This window comes from Mauremys mutica, unplaced genomic scaffold (assembly GCF_020497125.1).
Source record: "Mauremys mutica isolate MM-2020 ecotype Southern unplaced genomic scaffold, ASM2049712v1 Super-Scaffold_100046, whole genome shotgun sequence".
Taxonomy (NCBI): domain Eukaryota; kingdom Metazoa; phylum Chordata; order Testudines; family Geoemydidae; genus Mauremys; species Mauremys mutica.
The window spans coordinates 4,161,498-4,178,133 of NW_025423257.1; the positions used below are offsets into that span (position 1 = coordinate 4,161,498).

The 16,636-nt window shown below is 50.5% G+C and overlaps 3 non-coding genes across 3 annotated transcripts; 2 read left to right on the forward strand and 1 right to left on the reverse strand.

Moving 5' to 3' along the window:
* Positions 1-8,936: 8,936 nt before the first annotated feature.
* Positions 8,937-9,008, reverse strand: TRNAC-GCA. Its single transcript has one exon. It is a non-coding gene; the product is annotated as a tRNA-Cys (tRNA).
* Positions 9,009-10,462: 1,454 nt separating this feature from the next.
* TRNAS-AGA lies at positions 10,463-10,544 on the forward strand. The gene has a single exon. It is a non-coding gene; the product is annotated as a tRNA-Ser (tRNA).
* Positions 10,545-15,719: 5,175 nt separating this feature from the next.
* TRNAV-AAC lies at positions 15,720-15,792 on the forward strand. The gene has a single exon. It is a non-coding gene; the product is annotated as a tRNA-Val (tRNA).
* The last annotated feature ends 844 nt before the right edge of the window (positions 15,793-16,636 follow it).

Sequence of the window (16,636 nt, forward strand, 5' to 3'; positions counted from 1 at the left end):
GTTCAAGTTCCAGTGGTACCTTACTGAGTTGCTTTTGGGGCACCTGGTACTGGCCACTGTCAGAAGACAAGATTCAGAGCTAGATGGACTGTCGGTCTAGCCTAGTGTGGTTTTTCTTATGGTTTAAATTACACTCACAGGCACTGATGATAGAGTTACTGAAAGTTTGGGAGTTAGGAGCTGATAGGTCAGTGGTCCAGTCCCCTCACAGACGACCCCGTCCCTCTGGGACAGGGTCAGGTCTGAGCTCTCACACCAAATGCTCATTGTGGCTGCCAGAATCTGTGGGCAGCTCGTTTAGTTTATGCCGAGGGTTGAGTCCTGTTTTGTGCACCGAGTATGAGAATGAAAATCCTAAACCGCCCTTTGAAATAACAAAAGCAGCAGGACGTGTTTCTGTCCCTGCCCCAGAGCAGACAGACCAATGGAGAAATGCCATGAGTCCAGGGTAATACTCCCCTGCGGTTTTACCATTTCCACTTGCTAAACCCCCTCCCAACCTTCTGGGCTCCTGGAGCAGGGGACTGAGCCTGAGCCGAGACATGGACACTGCAACTTTACAGCCCAAGCCACATGACCCTGATTAATGTGACGTGGGTGTTTCATTGCACTGGAGACGTAGCCTAACGTTATGTCTGCACTGTGATTAAAACACCCAGGGCACCTGTCGCAAAGCCCGGGTCAGCTGACTCAGGGTTATGGGGCTTGGGCTGCAAGACTATAAAATTACAGTGCAGACAGATGGACTTGAGCCCAGTCTCTGAGACCCCACGAGGGGTGAGGGTTTCTGAACCCAGGCTTCAGTGTGAACACAAATATCTGCACCACAGTTTTTAGCCTCTCAGCTTTAGCTTCATGAGCCCACGTCAGATGGTCTAGGCCAGCCATGCTGCCATCTTTATCCCAGAAGAGATGGACTCTAAGGGTACGTCTCCATTGCAATGTCAGCCCAGGGGTGGCACGCTGTGCTCAAAGCAGCACCCTGGAAGCCCCATATTCACCACCATCATATAATGATGATACGGTTTGTACAAAGTCTGCCTGGTGAGGTATCATTTCAAAAGTCTTGGTCTGTTGAACATTAATATTGTGTTGGATTGTGTGTGTAGCATTGGCTGGGAAGTTTTGCTCTGTGTGTGTTACTGAGATGAAGTTGGGAAATGCCCACCACCAGCCTTTCAGGTGTGACAATGGAGGAGCCAGACTCGCTGCTGGCCCATTAAAGGGATCCACACTCCCAAGGACTATCCCAGGAACCGTGTACAATGCAGACTTCTCCGAGATAGCACAGCGACAATGGGCACTGCTTGACTCACATCCTAGCAAAGGGACTTCCTAGCCAGTTGGAAGAAACTATGAAAGGGGGGCTAGAGACATGAATTGGCCTCTCTCCCCCACAACTCAACACCTGTAAACACATCTGGAGGACAAATACTGTTAGGTGTGAGAAGTATAAACTGTTCAATATGTTCAGTTAGTTGGTTAATAAGATGTTTATGAAGTAAATTGAAATTTAATGTGGATAAATGTAAAGTAATGCATATTGGAAAAAATAACCCCAACTATACATACAACATGATGGGGGCTAATTTAGCTACAACGAGTCAGGAAAAAGATCTTGGAGTCATCGTGGATAGTTCTCTGAAGATGTCCACGCAGTGTGCAGAGGCGGTCAAAAAAGCAAACAGGATGTTAGGAATCATTAAAAAGGGGATAGAAAATAAGACTGAGAATATATTATTGCCCTTATATAAATCCATGGTACGCCCACATCTCGGATACTGTGTACAGATGTGGTCTCCTCACCTCAAAAAATATATTCTAGCACTAGAAAAGGTTCAGAAAAGGGCAACTAAAATGATTAGGGGTTTAGAGAGGGTCCCATACGAGGAAAGATTAAAGAGGCTAGGACTCTTCAGCTTGGAAAAGAGAAGACTAAGGGGGGATATGATAGAGGTATATAAAATCATGAGTGATGTTGAGAAAGTGGATAAGGAAAAGTTATTTACTTATTCCCATAATACAAGAACTAGGGGTCACCAAATGAAATTAATAGGCAGCAGGTTTAAAACAAATAAAAGGAAGTTCTTCTTCACGCAGCGCACTGTCAACTTGTGGAACTCCTCACCTGAGGAGGTTGTGAAGGCTAGGACTATAACAGGGTTTAAAAGGGGACTGGATAAATTCATGGTGGCTAAGTCCATAAATGGCTATTAGCTAGGATGGGTAAGGAATGGTGTCCCTAGCCTCTGTTCGGCAGAGGATGGAGATGGCTGGCAGGAGAGAGATCACTTGATCATTGCCTGTTCGGTTCACTCCCTCTGGGGCACCTGGCATTGGCCACTGTCGGTAGACAGATACTGGGCTAGATGGACCCTTGGTCTGACCCGGTACGGCCTTTCTTATGTTCTTATGTAAATCACTGGCTTTAAAATAAGATCCAATCTGGAGCATATGAACTATTGACCCCTGGACTCCATCTCTGAGAGGGGACTTGTTTACCATCAGGACACAGGCTCAAACCAGTCCAAACCGGTTTTTCCCGCCAAAACCAGCCCTCAGCGTTCCATCTCCTCAGCACTTTTCCCGCCACAGAAGTGATATAAGGACGTTTTCAGCGCCTGCGCGGGGCCGCCCCCCCCAGCGACGGCCCCTCCACGGTCGGGTCTTCCCAGCGCTCCCGAGCCGAGAGTGACGAACCCCCTGGGTCCCGCCGTGAGACTGAGGAACAGGAGGCCTGTCACCGCCATTCCTGCCGTCCTGCATCCCTGGTGTCCAGCCTCCTACAGGGCCTCCCTGCCAGCGACGAAACCCACCCGTCGTCTGGACGCCTCAGGGCTCCTCCTCAATGGCTCTAAACCAGCCGGAGAGTGGAAGGTCCTGGGCCTCGCGCCAGCCCATGGGACCCGCTGCACCTGCACAGGGGGGAAAGGTTTCTGTGCTGGGACATCGTTTAGTGTTTTCCGGTTTCCAAGGGAGGGTTTCTGGGCCTGAGCGTTAAGCTCCCAAAGCCAGTCGCTGTTTCATTGTATTCATGACGTTTGCATTTTCCCCTCTTCCCCCAGGTTTCTGTACCTTTATCCTGACTACACTGACCTTTGTTTGTGCCAAACCCCCTTTTCTCCTCTTTATTGTATTTACAGCTCACAAGGAGGGAGGCTAAATCCACTGGTGATAGAGACAGGAGGGAGTCGAGTTTGTATCTTCTGAGAAAAGGGGCTTTTTCCTTTCCTATTTCTCCCCTGCCATTGCTAACGTTTTCCTTTTGAAGCGCTGCCTTATTCAGCTTGAGGTAACATTACCTTTTGAGATAAAAACTACGAAATACAGAACTAGAGAAATTTATTAGAAATCTGGGATTTAGACATTTTATTTAAAACAAAGGGCGGGTGTTGGAGTTTCTGAGAAGGTTTTTGTTTGCAAAAGGCAACATTGTTGGGTCTGTTATTGTACCAAGGGGGGAGATGGTTGTCTATAAAGGAGGGGTGAAAACTAAATGCATCTGATGAGGATGGGATTTGAACCCATGTGTGTAGAGCACAATAGATTAGCAGTTCATCACCTTAACCACTCAGCCACCTCATCTGAGCTGTAAAAAAAAAGACAGGAGGAGAAATCTAAGGCCGGCAGAGAGAGGGACACTAAGGAGTTTTTAAATACTACGCGTAAGCAGGGGCTGAATGAGCTCCCCCCTCACATCTAGTGATGAGCTGGGGGAAGACTTCAGGAACAGGCCGTGTTTGCATAGACACCCCTACTCTGCCTAGCTATGCAGCATGGTGGGGCCGCTTCCCCAAAATGACCAGTTTGGGATGGTGGTGGGTTACAAATCACTTTAGCATTGAGTGGAATGAAATGTTATTCTCCTTCCTGTACGAGTGAAGGGCAGCGGAACGTACCTAGGCCGTCCTGACGGAGGGGTGGGTGAGGAATCGCTTTCATTGGACTGCAGAGAAGTGATTGAGGACGTCACCCTAACCCAGTGGGCCCCAAACATTTCACACTGCGCCCTCGTATCCATGGCTGTGGCCCCTCGGAAACCGCGGTCGAGAACCGGGGCTGGGAGTGGGGCCGTTGCTTGCTGGGGAGAGGGGTGCGGACAGGGGTCAGGGGGTCGAGGCCGGGCTGGGAGCCAGGGGTCCAGGCTGAGGGTGGGGTTGGGGAAGAGCTGGGACAGAGTGGGGCTGAGTGTTGCTCCCTCCCCGTCCTCCATGGGGGCTGGCTCAGGCCCTGAGGTGCCCCCATGAATGTTCCTCTGTGTCCCCCTAGGAGTCACGCCCCACATTTTGGGGACCACTGACCCCTACTCGCTCAGCAGGGGCTAGTGATGCCAAAGCCCAGGGAAAGGGAGAACAAGTGCGGGGGCCCCAGCACCGGAACCCTGCCCCCCCCACTTCTGTGTGTGGCTCTGCCCCCTTCCACACCTTCCACCCATGGCCCCACCCACTGTCACCTCTGTTCCACCCCTTCTCCCACTGGCCCCACCCTGTCACTCCTTTACCCCGGCCCCGCTGCGGCCCCGAGACCAGAGAAGCTCTGTGCCCCTGCTGCAGCCCCCGGGCCGTAGCAGGGAGTGGGAGCTCCTCCAGCCCTGGGGCCAACATGGGGGAGAGTTTCACAGGGGGGCCCAATTTGGCCAGGGCCCCTAGTCATGGGCCCCACTGCCCCCTTGGCAACGCAAGCTTTGGGGAGGCTGAGCCCCCCCGAGCCTCCATTACGAGCCGCCCAGGCTACCTCTGCTCAGTGGGTGGCCAGTCTCCCTGTGTCTCTGCTGTTCGTGCTGGGGAGCCCGGCCGGCCTTAGGGGTGGGGCCCCCGGCAGCCGCCCAGGGCTCCAGGGGGTCAAAGGGCACCGTGTGGCCGTGCAAAGGTGCTCACTGCTCTCCCCTGCCCCAATGCTCCTCCGTGGCCCCACAGAGGGTGGGGGGAGCGAGGAGCAGCACTATGTGCTCCCTGCGTCCTGGTCACTTTCCCCACCTGGGCTGGGCTGTGAGGGGAGCATCAGAAGCTGCTGCTCTCTGCCCTCCCCTGACGCAGCCCGGCTGAGGAACGTGACCTGGATGCAGGGAGCTCGGATGACGTCCCTTCTCGCCCCCCTGCCCCTGCTAGGGAAGGCTGCTGTGTGGTGTCTCCATGGCTGCACTTTCAGTGATGCAGGTTTCTCTCTCCCGTTGTTCCATGGGCATCCTACTAGATTGCCAGCTGCTTTTCAACTGCAGTGTGAAGACTGTGTGTGTGTTGGGGAAGAGTGAGTGTGTTGAGCTAGGTAGGAGCGGATCATTATTATCCCTACTTGAAAGAGGGAGAAGCTAAGGCTGAGGAAGGAGAATTGACTTGTCTGAGGTCACATGGCCAGTCAGTGGCAGAGTTGGGAATAGAACCCAAGAGCCCTGATTTTCTAACTAACCATCGGATCTTGAATTTCAGACATTGAATGACCTGAATAAAGTGCTCTCAGATGAGCTCCAGACCAACAACAGTGCACAGGAATTATTCAGTAAGTATCTGAGGAGAACTGCAATGTTAGAGAGAATCATGAACTGCTCAGAGACCATTAATGCAGAGAAGCAGCAAAATCCATCAAACATAGAACTGGTTCTGACTTATTTCCTTGGTCTTAAAAGAGACCAACAAGGACGTGAGTCTCCTCCCTGTCAATAACCCTCTGCTCAGCCAATCAGGGTAGAGACTGAGGCTGAGGGTTCTCACCAGAGAGCCCAAAGGATGGCCCAGGTCACTGGTGGGATCACTGCCTGAGCTCTATTTCAGCCCCACATTTTTGTGTGGATCTCCCACAGTGGGAGCTGCAGAGCCCTCCCCCGCAACACACACACACACACACACACACACACACACACACACACACACACACACACACACACACACACACACACACACACACACACACACACACACACACACACACACACACACACACACACACACACACACACACACACCCCCTCTCCTGGTGTTGGGAGGGGAACAGGAGAAAGGACAAAAGAAGCAAAAGACAAAGAGAAAGGAGGGAGGGATGGAGGAAAAGGTAAAACAAAAGGGACAAACCCCAATGTCCCCAGTGATTCTAAGGGACAAAATCCCAGGTGTGGAATAAAATTCTGCTTCGTTAAGCTCCTGTTTTCCATGCCTAGATTCAACTGTCACCAGATGGATCAGACTGAACAGGTTTCAAACCTCGAGGAGGCTCTTACCTTCTAAACAGGGACGGCTGTTTTCTAGTAAAATCACTGAAAGGGAAGGAGAAAACTCGAAAGAGGCTCCTCCTGGTGCTCACGTCCGTGAACCCAAATACTCTCTCAGTCCTCAAAGAGAGACCTGGAGAAGGAGACTTGCTGAAGCAAAGCCACAGGGGTCTCTGAGGTTTCCCTGGCCCCTCGCCCCTGTCCTGTCTGGCTGATGTCAGCATCTCTCTGTGAGGTCACCACCTCCCCACCACTTTGGACCAATAGTCTGAGGTCCTGCAAAAGGCCTTTGTGATGTCACTGCCACACCCCTCCCTTGCTGGGCCAATGTCCTGCCCCTGGCCAGGCACTTTGGAGGTTTGAGCTACTTCCTGTGGATCACCCCACTCAAGGAGCGTTCGTTCTAGGCAGCAAGCCGGCTAGAGAGGAAAACATCAGACGCTGCTCCCAATGCTACACTCAGTTTTTCAGAAATTATGGCCAGAAGAGACCATTAGAGCATCTAATCATATAATCATAGAATATCAGGGTTGGAAGGGACTTCAGGAGGTCATCTACTCCAATCTACTGCTCAAAGCAGGACCAATCCCCAACTAAATCATCCCAGCCACGGCTTTGTCAAGCCTGAGCTTAAAAACCCCTAAGGAAGGAGATTCCACCACCTCCCTAGGTAACCCATTCCAGTGCTTCACCACTCTCTGAGTGAAAAAGTTTTTCCTAATATCCAACCTAAACCTCCCCCACTGCAACTTGAGACCATTACTCCTTGTTCTGTCCTCTTCTACCACTGAGAACAGTCTAGATCCATCCTCTTTGGAACCCCCTGTCAGGTAGTTGAAAGCAGTGATCAAATCCCCCCTCAGTCTTCTCTTCTGCAGACTAAACAATCCCAGTTCCCTCAGCCTCTCCTCATAAGTCATGTGCTTCAACCCCCTAATCATTTTTTGTTGCCCTCTGCTGGACTCTTTCCAATTTTTCCACATCCTTCTTGTAGTGTGGGGCCCAAAACTGGACACAGTATCCAGATGAGGCCTCACCAATGTCTAATAGAGGGGAATGATCACATCCCTTGATCTGCCGGCAATGCCCCTAATTATACAGCCCAAAATGCCGTTAGACTTTTTGGCAACAAGGGCACACTGTTGACTCATAGCCAGCTTCTCGTCTACTGTAACCTCTTGGTCCTTTTCTGCAGAACTGCTTCCTAGCCATTCGGTCCCTAGTCTGTGGCAGTGCATGGGATTCTTCCGTCCTAAGGGCAGGACTCTGCATTTGTCCTTGTTGAACCTCATCAGGTTTCTTTTGGCCCAGTCCTCTAATTTGTCTAGGTCCCTCTGTATCCTATCCCTACCCTCCAGCGTATCTACCACTCCTCCCAGTTTAGTGTCATCTGCAAACTTGCTGAGGGTGCAGTCCATGCCATCCTCCTAATCATTAATGAAGATATTAAACAAAACCGGCCCCAGGACCGACTCTTGGGGCACTCCACTTGATACCGGCTGCCAACTAGACATGGAACCATTGATCACTACCAGTTGAGCCCGACAATCTAGCCAGTTTTCTATCCACCTTATAGTCCATTCATCCAGCCCATACTTCTTTAACTTGCTGGCAAGAATACTGTGGGAGACTGTATCAAAAGCTTTACTAAAGTCAAGGGATAACACATCCACTGCTTTCCCCTCATCCACAAACCCAGTTATCTCCTCATAGAAGGCAATTAGGTTAGTCAGGCATGACTTGCCCTTGGTGAATCCATGCTGACTGTTCCTGATCACTTTCCTCTCCTCTAAGTGCTTCAGAATTGATTCCTTGAGGACCTGCTCCATGATTTTTCCAGGGACTGAGGTGAGGCTGACTGACCTGTAGTTCCCTGGATCCTCCTTCTTCCCTTTTTTAAAGATGGGCACTACAGTAGCCTTCTTCCAGTCATCCAGGACCTCCCCCGATCGTCATGAGTTTTCAAAGATAATGGCCAATGGCTGTGCAATCACATCCGCCAACTCCTTTAGCACCCTCGGATGCAGCGCATCCGGCCCCATGGACTTGTGCTCGTCCGGTTTTTCTAAACAGTCCTGAACCACTTCTTTCTCCACAGAGAGCTGGTCACCTCCTCCCCATACTGTGCTGCCCAGTGCAGCAGTCTGGAAGCTGACCTTGTTTGTGAAGACAGAGGCAAAAAAAAGCATTGAGTACATTAGCTTTTTCCACATCCTCTGTCCACTAAGTTACCTCCCTCATTCAGCAAGGGGCCCACACTTTCCTTGACTTTCTTCATGTTACTAACATACCTGAAGAAACCCTTCTTGTTACTCTTAACAGCTCTTGCTAGATGCAACTCCAAGTGTGATTTGGCCTTCCTGATTTCACTCCTGCATGCCTGAGCAATATTTTTATACGCCTCCCTGGTCATTTGTCCAATCTTCCACTTCTTGTAAGCTTCTTTTTTGTGTTTAAGATCAGCAAGGATTTCACTGTTAAGCCAAGCTTGTCGCCTGCCATATTTACTATTCTTTCTACACATCAGGATGTTTTTTTCCTGCAACCTCAATAAGGATTCTTTAATCCTTTAGAGGATTGGAACTGATTTCAGTGAAGGCACATGTTTGCTAGGTTTTTATGCATTTGCACAGGAAAACATTGAGTGTTTCTATTCATTTCAGAGATCCCTATTCAGTGGAACTCCTGAACATAATGGAAATGCTATTATTTTTGTTGAAGGAAGAGGTTTGTAAGGGGGCACTTGGATTTGAACCAAGGACCACTTGAACTGCAGTCAAACACTCTACCACTGAGCTATACCCCCATGGCTGCTGTGTAGGTAAGTCAGAGATCTTAAAGATTTTGAAGGACAGGCCCTGCCTCAGCGATCTCCTGTTCTGTTCTCAGACCACAGTGCTTTTAAAAATGGGGTTTGATTAAACTTATAGATCCATGTAAACACCACAGCTTGCACACCCACCCACATAGCTTCCCCCAGTGACATAGCTACCACCTCTCGGGGAGATGGATTAACTACACGGACGGGACAGCTCTCTCCCCTCCGCTTAGAGCATCTTCATTATTTATGAATAGGTGAGAAATAACCTCCTGAATGGACAGTAACCAATGTATCAAATATTGCTGGGTCTGCATTCAATATGGGTACCTGGCCGTATTGGCTGGATTAGTAGGAGCATTGCCGGCAGATCGAGGGAAGTGATTATTCCCCTCTATTCGGCACTGGGGAGGCCACACCTGGAGCATTGCATCCAGTTTTCCCCCCCCCCCACTACAGAAACAAATTGGAGAGAGTCTAGGGGAGGGCAACAAAAATGATTCGGGGGCAGGGGACTGACGAGGAGAGGCTGAGGGCAGGGCCGCCCAGAGGGGGGGCAGGGGGGCAATTTGCCCCAGGCCCTGCAGGGCCCCCAGGAGAACACAGGATTCTAGAGTATTGCAACTTTTTTTTATGGAAGGGGCCCCCGAAATTGTTTTGCCCCAGGCCCCCTGAATCCTCTGGGCGGCCCTGCCCACTCCACCCCCTTCCCTCGTTCTCCTCCCTCTGAGGCCCCACCTGTGCCCCGCCCTCACTCCCATTTGGCCACTTCTCACCCCCGCTCTTCCACTGTGGCTGAGGCCTGCTGGTCCACCTTCCGCTCGCTCCTCTCCTCCCTGAAGGCCTCCTGGTGCCTCTTCACCCCCTACCCCACGGCCTGCCTGCTGCCCCCACCTCTCTGCCCCTCCCCTGAGACCCGCCCTGCCCACCCCCCCACCTCTCTGCCCCTCCCCTGAGACCCGCCCTGCCCACCGCCCCCACCTCTCTGCCCCTCCCCTGAGACCCGCCCTGTCCACCTCTTTCCTCAGTCGTCTGTTGTTATTCCATGAAACATCAAGGATGGAATAAAAAGCTGAGTTTACTCCAGGGTGAGGAAAGAAAGGAGCCACCAACCCCCTGACAAATCTCAGTGCCCCAGAGAAAACCTGCCCCCTGCTATTGCAATCACTGCTGTGCTGGGGATATGGCAGGAAAGGGACTGTCTGAATGATCAAGGCAGGAAATGGACAACAATCTACAGCAACGTCATTGACCACAAACACACTCTAACCATGCTCCAGCCAGAAGGGAAATGAGCAGGAATTCTTGCAGTTCAGCCATGGACACACTTACACAAGGGCACGGCAGTGTGTGTGTTGTGGAAGCTGGTCTGAGGAAACAACTGCAATTGATCACTCAGTGAGAACAGAACTAGAGTGCAGTGAGAGACACATCTCAACCAAGTAGTTGTGGCTGAGTGGTTAAGGTGGTAGACTAGAAATCCATTGGGGTCTCCCTGCGCAGGTTCAAATCCTGCCAACTACGGAGGAAGTTGTGGTTCTTTAGTTTCAAGGGAGCTGGGTCTTGTCTCACTCTCAAGCTGTGTCTACACTATTGGGTAATGCGGCTTTAAAGTGTTTTAATTAAACAGCTGCTGCATGTCCACACTATGCCCCTTGTGTCACCAGAGCACATCCACGCTAGAATCTTGGATGGCCACAGAGAGCAGTGCACTGTGGGTAGCTGTGCAACTGGCTGCAGGGTGTTTTGGGAAGGGTTTGCAATGCCTCATGGGCTGGTACAGCATCACATGATGCAGGTTTCTCAATCCCACCATTCCACGGGCATCTTACTAGATTGCCAGCTGCTTTTCAACTGCGGTGTGCGTGGCGGGGTAGAGACTGTGTGTGTGTGTGGGGAGAGGGAGTGTGTGTGTGGGGAGAGGGAGTGTGTCGCACACTGTCTCTATGTTCAGACAGCTGCTGCAAGCAACCAGGCCTGAGGCAGGGGGAGGGGGCAGCCCCAACATCAGCCCCCGCTTCCCTCACTGGCTCAGCTCAGCACAGCAGCCTCTGTCACACGCACACACACACACTGCTGCTGCTTAGCTCTGTGTCAGGGGTGCTGGAACAGGGGGTTTAGAGGGCCGTGGCCCCACCACTCTTAACTGGCTGTTAGGACAAATGATGGAGGGGGGAAAGGGGGAGTCTGGGGGGGGGAGAGGCATTCTGTGGGTGTGGCCTCGGGGGGAGAGGTGGTGTGAGTGTGGGACCTTGGGGAAGGGTTTTCATGGGAGTGCCACAGTTCAGACAATAGTGACCCCTCCCACTGTAAGGAAGCTCCCGCCGCCCCTGCTCTGTGTTGGTAGTGCGGGAGAGAGCAGCGTTCCAGGGCAGTGATTTGCTCCCCGGGGCTCCACCAGGGGGGCTTGGGAGGCTGCAGGGAGCCCAGGGCCCTTTAAATCACCACCCTGGGGAAGCCGGGCCGGGCTGGCACAGCGTACCCGCTCTTGCCAGTACCCCATACCGGAATGTACCAGCTTACGTTCACTTCTGGAAGGTCCTCACGTGGATCAATAACTGGTTAAAAGCCAGGAAACAAAGGGTAGGAATAAATGGACAGTTTTCAGGATGCAAACAGGTAACTAGTGGTGCCTGTACTGGGACTAGTCAACATCTTCATAAACGATCTGCTGAACAGCGAGGTGACAAAATTTGCGGATGATCCAAAACTACAGAGGATAGTTAAGTCCAAAGCAGACTGGGAGGAGCTAAAAAGAGATTTCACAAAACTGGGTGAAAGGGCAACAAAACGGCAGATGAAATTCAATGTTGATCAATGCAAAGTGATGCACATTGGCAAACATAATCCCAGCTCTATATATAAAACGATGGGATGTAAAATAGCTGTTCCAACTCAAGTGAGAGATCTCGGAGTCACTGTGGATAGTTCTCTGCAAACATCCACTCAATGGGCAGTGGCAGGCAAAAAGCGAACAGAATGTTGGGAATCATGAAGAAAGGGATAGAGAATAAGAGAGAAAATCTTATTGCCGCTGTATAAATCCATGGTACGCCCATATCTTGAATACTGCGTGCAGATATGGTCGCTCCATCTTAAAAAAGATGTATTGGAATTGGAAAAGGTTCAGAAACGGGTATGGAGTGTCTGCCATATGAGGAGAGAATAATAAGACTGGGACTTTTCAGCTTGGAGAAAAGCTGACTAAGGGGAAATATGCTAGAGGTCTATAAAATCATGACTGGTGTGGGGAAAGTAAATAAGGAGTGTTACTTATTCCTTCTCATAACACAAGAACTAGGGGTCACCAAATGAAATCAATAGGCAGCCCGTTTAAAACAAGCAAAAGGAAGTATTTTTTCACACAAGGCACAGTCAACCTGCGGAACTCCTTGCCAGAGGAGGTTGTGAAGGCCAAGACTATAACAGGGTTCAAAAAAAGAGCTAAATCAATTCATGGAGGACATACTCTGAGCCAGGATGGGCAGGGATGGTGTCCCTAGTCTCTGTTTGCCAGGAGCTGGGAATAGGTGACAGGGGATGGGACACTTGGTGATTCCCTGTTCTGTTCATTCCCTCTGGGGCACCTGGCTTTGGACGCTATGAGAAGACAGGATACTGGGCTAGATGGACCCAGTGTGACCCAGTCTGGCCGTTCGTACGTCCTTACGTCCTTATGCTCCTTTCATAAGATGTCTGGGATTCTGCCTCACAATGTGTTCCTGAGGTCTCAGCCAAAATGCCCAGACAGGCAAACACTCTGGGCTCCTGAAGCCTCTGCCCCCCACCTAGTGCCCTATGGCTCATCCCTGACCCTTGCTGCTGCTCCTTGCTATAGACTGTGAGAGGAGTGGAGGCAGCGCAGGAGCCTTCTGGGGACGCAGATCTGAGGCTTTGGGAGAGACACATTGTCTGAGACATCAGAGCTCTGCAAATCCTGCAGCCACCCCCTTAATCTGGGGCCTGTTCCAGCCCTGAGTCTGGGCTGCTGTGATCCCTCCCCCAGAGCAGGGCGCCCACAGATTACAGCCTGGAAATAGGCGTGTGAGACTAACTCCTGTTCTCCCTGACAGGGCCTCCCCTAGACCAAGTGCCTAATCTATTAGAGTTCTTTGAAGGGGTCAACAAACATGTGGACAAGTGGGATCCGGTGGACATAGTGTACTTGGATTTCCAGAAAGCCTTTGACAAGGTCCCTCACCAAAGGCTCTTACATAAATTGTTATCATGGGATAAGAGGGAAGATCTTTTCATGGATTGAGAACTGGTTAAAAGACAGGGAACAAAGGGTAGGAATTAATGGTAAATTCTCAGAACAGAGAGGGGTAACTAGTGGTGTTCCCCAAGGGTCAGTCCTAGGACCAATCCTATTCAATTTATTCATAAATGATCTGGAGAAAAGGGTAAACAGTGAGGTGGCCAAGTTTGCAGATGATACTAAACTTCTCAAGATAGTTAAGACCAAAGCAGATTGTGAAGAACTTCAAAAAGATCTCACAAAACTAAGTGATTGGGCAACAAAATGGCAAATGAAATTTAATGTGGATAAATGTAAAGTAATGCACATTGGAAAAAATAACCCCAACTATACATACAACATGATGGGGGCTAATTTAGCTACAACGAGTCAGGAAAAAGATCTTGGCGTCATCGTGGATAGTTCTCTGAAGATGTCCACACAGTGTGCAGAGGCGGTCAAAAAAGCAAACAGGATGTTATGTATCATTAAAAAGGGGATAGAGAATAAGACTAAGAATATATTATTGCCCTTATATAAATCCATGGTACGCCCACATCTCGAATACTGTATACAGATGTGGTCTCCTCACCTCAAAAAAGATATTCTAGCACTAGAAAAGGTTCAGAAAAGGGCAACTAAAATGATTAGGGGTTTAGAGAGGGTCCCATACGAGGTAAGATTAAAGAGGCTAGGACTCTTCATCTTGGAAAAGAGAAGACTAAGGGGGGACATGATAGAGGTATATAAAATCATGAGTGATGTTGAGAAAATGGATAAGGAAAAGTTATTTACTTATTCCCATAATACAAGAACTAGGGGTCACCAAATGAAATTAATAGGCAGCAGGTTTAAAACAAATAAAAGGAAGTTCTTCTTCACGCAGCGCACGGTCAACTTGTGGAACTCCTTACCTGAGGAGGTTGTGAAGGCGAGGACTATAACAATGTTTAAAAGGGGACTGGATAAATTCATGGTGGCTAAGTCCATAAATGGCTATTAGCCAGAATGGGTAAGAATGGTGTCCCTAGCCTCTGTTCGTCAGAGGATGGAGATGGATGGCAGGAGAGAGATCACTTGATCATTGCCTGTTAGGTTCACTCCCTCTGGGGCACCTGGCATTGGCCATTGTCGGTAGACAGATACTGGGCTAGATGGACCTTTGGTCTGACCCGGTACGGCCTTTCTTATGTTCTTATGCCTCTCCCAGGCAAGACGTGTCTTCGGTGCCCCCCCCCATATGTTAAAATTTTGAATATCTTATTTTTCATTGCATTTGTAGCTCAGCTCATGATTTTGATGCACAATTTCGATGCATGATTTTCTCTGTCATATAAGATGATAAATTTGCAGGCTAGGTTGTGTAAACCTGTATTTATTCATGCCATATATAAGCAAATAAAACAAATGCATTTTCTTTAAGCATAAAGAAACTTTTTAATTTTGACAGTAACTGAAAAGTACTAACATCTAGAAATGGAACTGTCAGTAGCACAGGGTGGGCCAGTATTAAATAGTGTTACAGTAGGAGACAGCGTTAGGATGTTAACCCCAGGCCTTTAGTTGAAAGGTCGCTTCTCTCGCCTTTCCCCCATGAACTGAAGCGCAGCATTAAAGAGATCCAAAGATTGGCCAATGGCATTTTAAAGTGCTAAAATAGCAAGCCATGTCGGTCTCTCATTGGCCATCAGCGACTGAAGATGTAGTTTAATGAGCTGGAGCTTCAAGGCGAGGGTGGCTCTGTCCACTGCCTTCCGTTGCTCTGCTGGGCACCAAGTCCCTGGTGGTCAATATGTGACGCTGGGAGAAGAGAGTGGGGTGGCAAGTGGCGGCAGGACTTTTGCCACCAGGGTCTAGCTGCCCAACTTCCTCCTGGTACTGCTGGCCCCCGGTCACCTTCAGGTAACACAGGAACTAAGGCAGAAATAGGGCGAGGAAGCAAGTAAAGCCGAGCAAGGAAGGCAAAAGTGAATCTTGTCTTCATGGGCCACTCACAATGACGTCCTTTTTCTGTGCCACAGCTGACAACAACATCCCAGACAGAAAAGTAATAGGCCAAAAAGAAACCGAGCAGCTGCTGAAGTAGTTCAGTTGGGAGCGTGCTAGACTAACAGGCTCTTCTGTCCCCCTGTGTGCATGGGTGGGATGTTTTCTGAAAGTGCAGCAGTTCCTTTAACTGCCACGAGTCCCTCATTTCAGGCTATGCAGCAGGAAAAGGCAGCATGGGCTTCTGCACCGAGTTGGCCCACCTGACCTTTCATTCTTCTCTTGCTCTGTGTCAGCAAGGGGAAGAAAAAGAAGCTCTCCCTCAAGCTGGAGTCACAAGGGCGACGTAAGGACGACTTCCTGAGTGCCCGCTCCAGTCCTCTGCTCTGCCAGCTGACCTATTGAAGGGCTGTCACCACTTTCTCCAGGTTTGTCCATCGGTCTGTGCCAGGGTGAGCAACAACCAAGCAGATCGAGTTTCTGTAGTGTAGTGGTTATCACGTTTGCCTAACACGCAAAAGATCCCTGGTTCAAAGCCAGGCAGAAACATGCGGGCTTCCTTTTCCCAGATCCCCTTGCTGTTCAGGAAGGCCTCCTCCTTCTCCTATTGGCCTGTCCCTGGGATAACTCCAACCCCTGCATGACAGAGGGTGCTGACAGCAGTGAAGAAAGCACCTTGGCGTCAGGCTGGAGAACCTAGAGGAGAGCGGCGTGTCACCTTTTGGAGGCTTGTGGCTTGGCCTCCTCTGCCCTGGGAGGTTGGCCGGTGGAGGCCGGCTCTTCCTGCTGGCCTCCTCTGCGTGACTTGCCAAAGGAGGAAGTGAGGCAGGAACGGGGCAAAAGAGGAAAGTGGAGCTGAGGAAGGCAGGGCAGAAAGTAAGCGCCTCAGTGCGGCTACGTGGGGTTAGTAGAGCGTCACCATTCGTTCTGCAAAGCCGGGGGAGGTGCGGTTGGCTGCTGGGAGGCAGAATCCTGTGCCTGCCTCTTGGCTTCCCAGGGGTGGCTCCTTGCAGCCCAGGAGAAGCGGGGTTCTGGGGGGACGGAAAAGCAGCAATGGCGAGGCTGAGTGGGCTCCTTTCTGGCCAAGATGGTGGGTCTGGGAGTTGCCTGTAAGCCATAAGTGGACTTTGTGGAGTGAAAACTGCTGCTCCATTCTGGCTGACCTGGGGGAGCCATTAATGACTTGGGAGTAGGGGCAGGGCGCTGGCTGTGAGCAAATGTGATCCAGGAAGCCCCAGCCTGCCCCTCCAGGGGCCAAGTCGTCTTCTCTCCTGCCATGGGGAGCCCGGCCTAGAGCCTGCCCAGCATGCACTGCAGCTCGAGCATTAAGCCTTCCTGTGTGCATAACCGAACTACGGCCTAGCGTAATAAGGTGTAAAGTTTAGATTGTGAA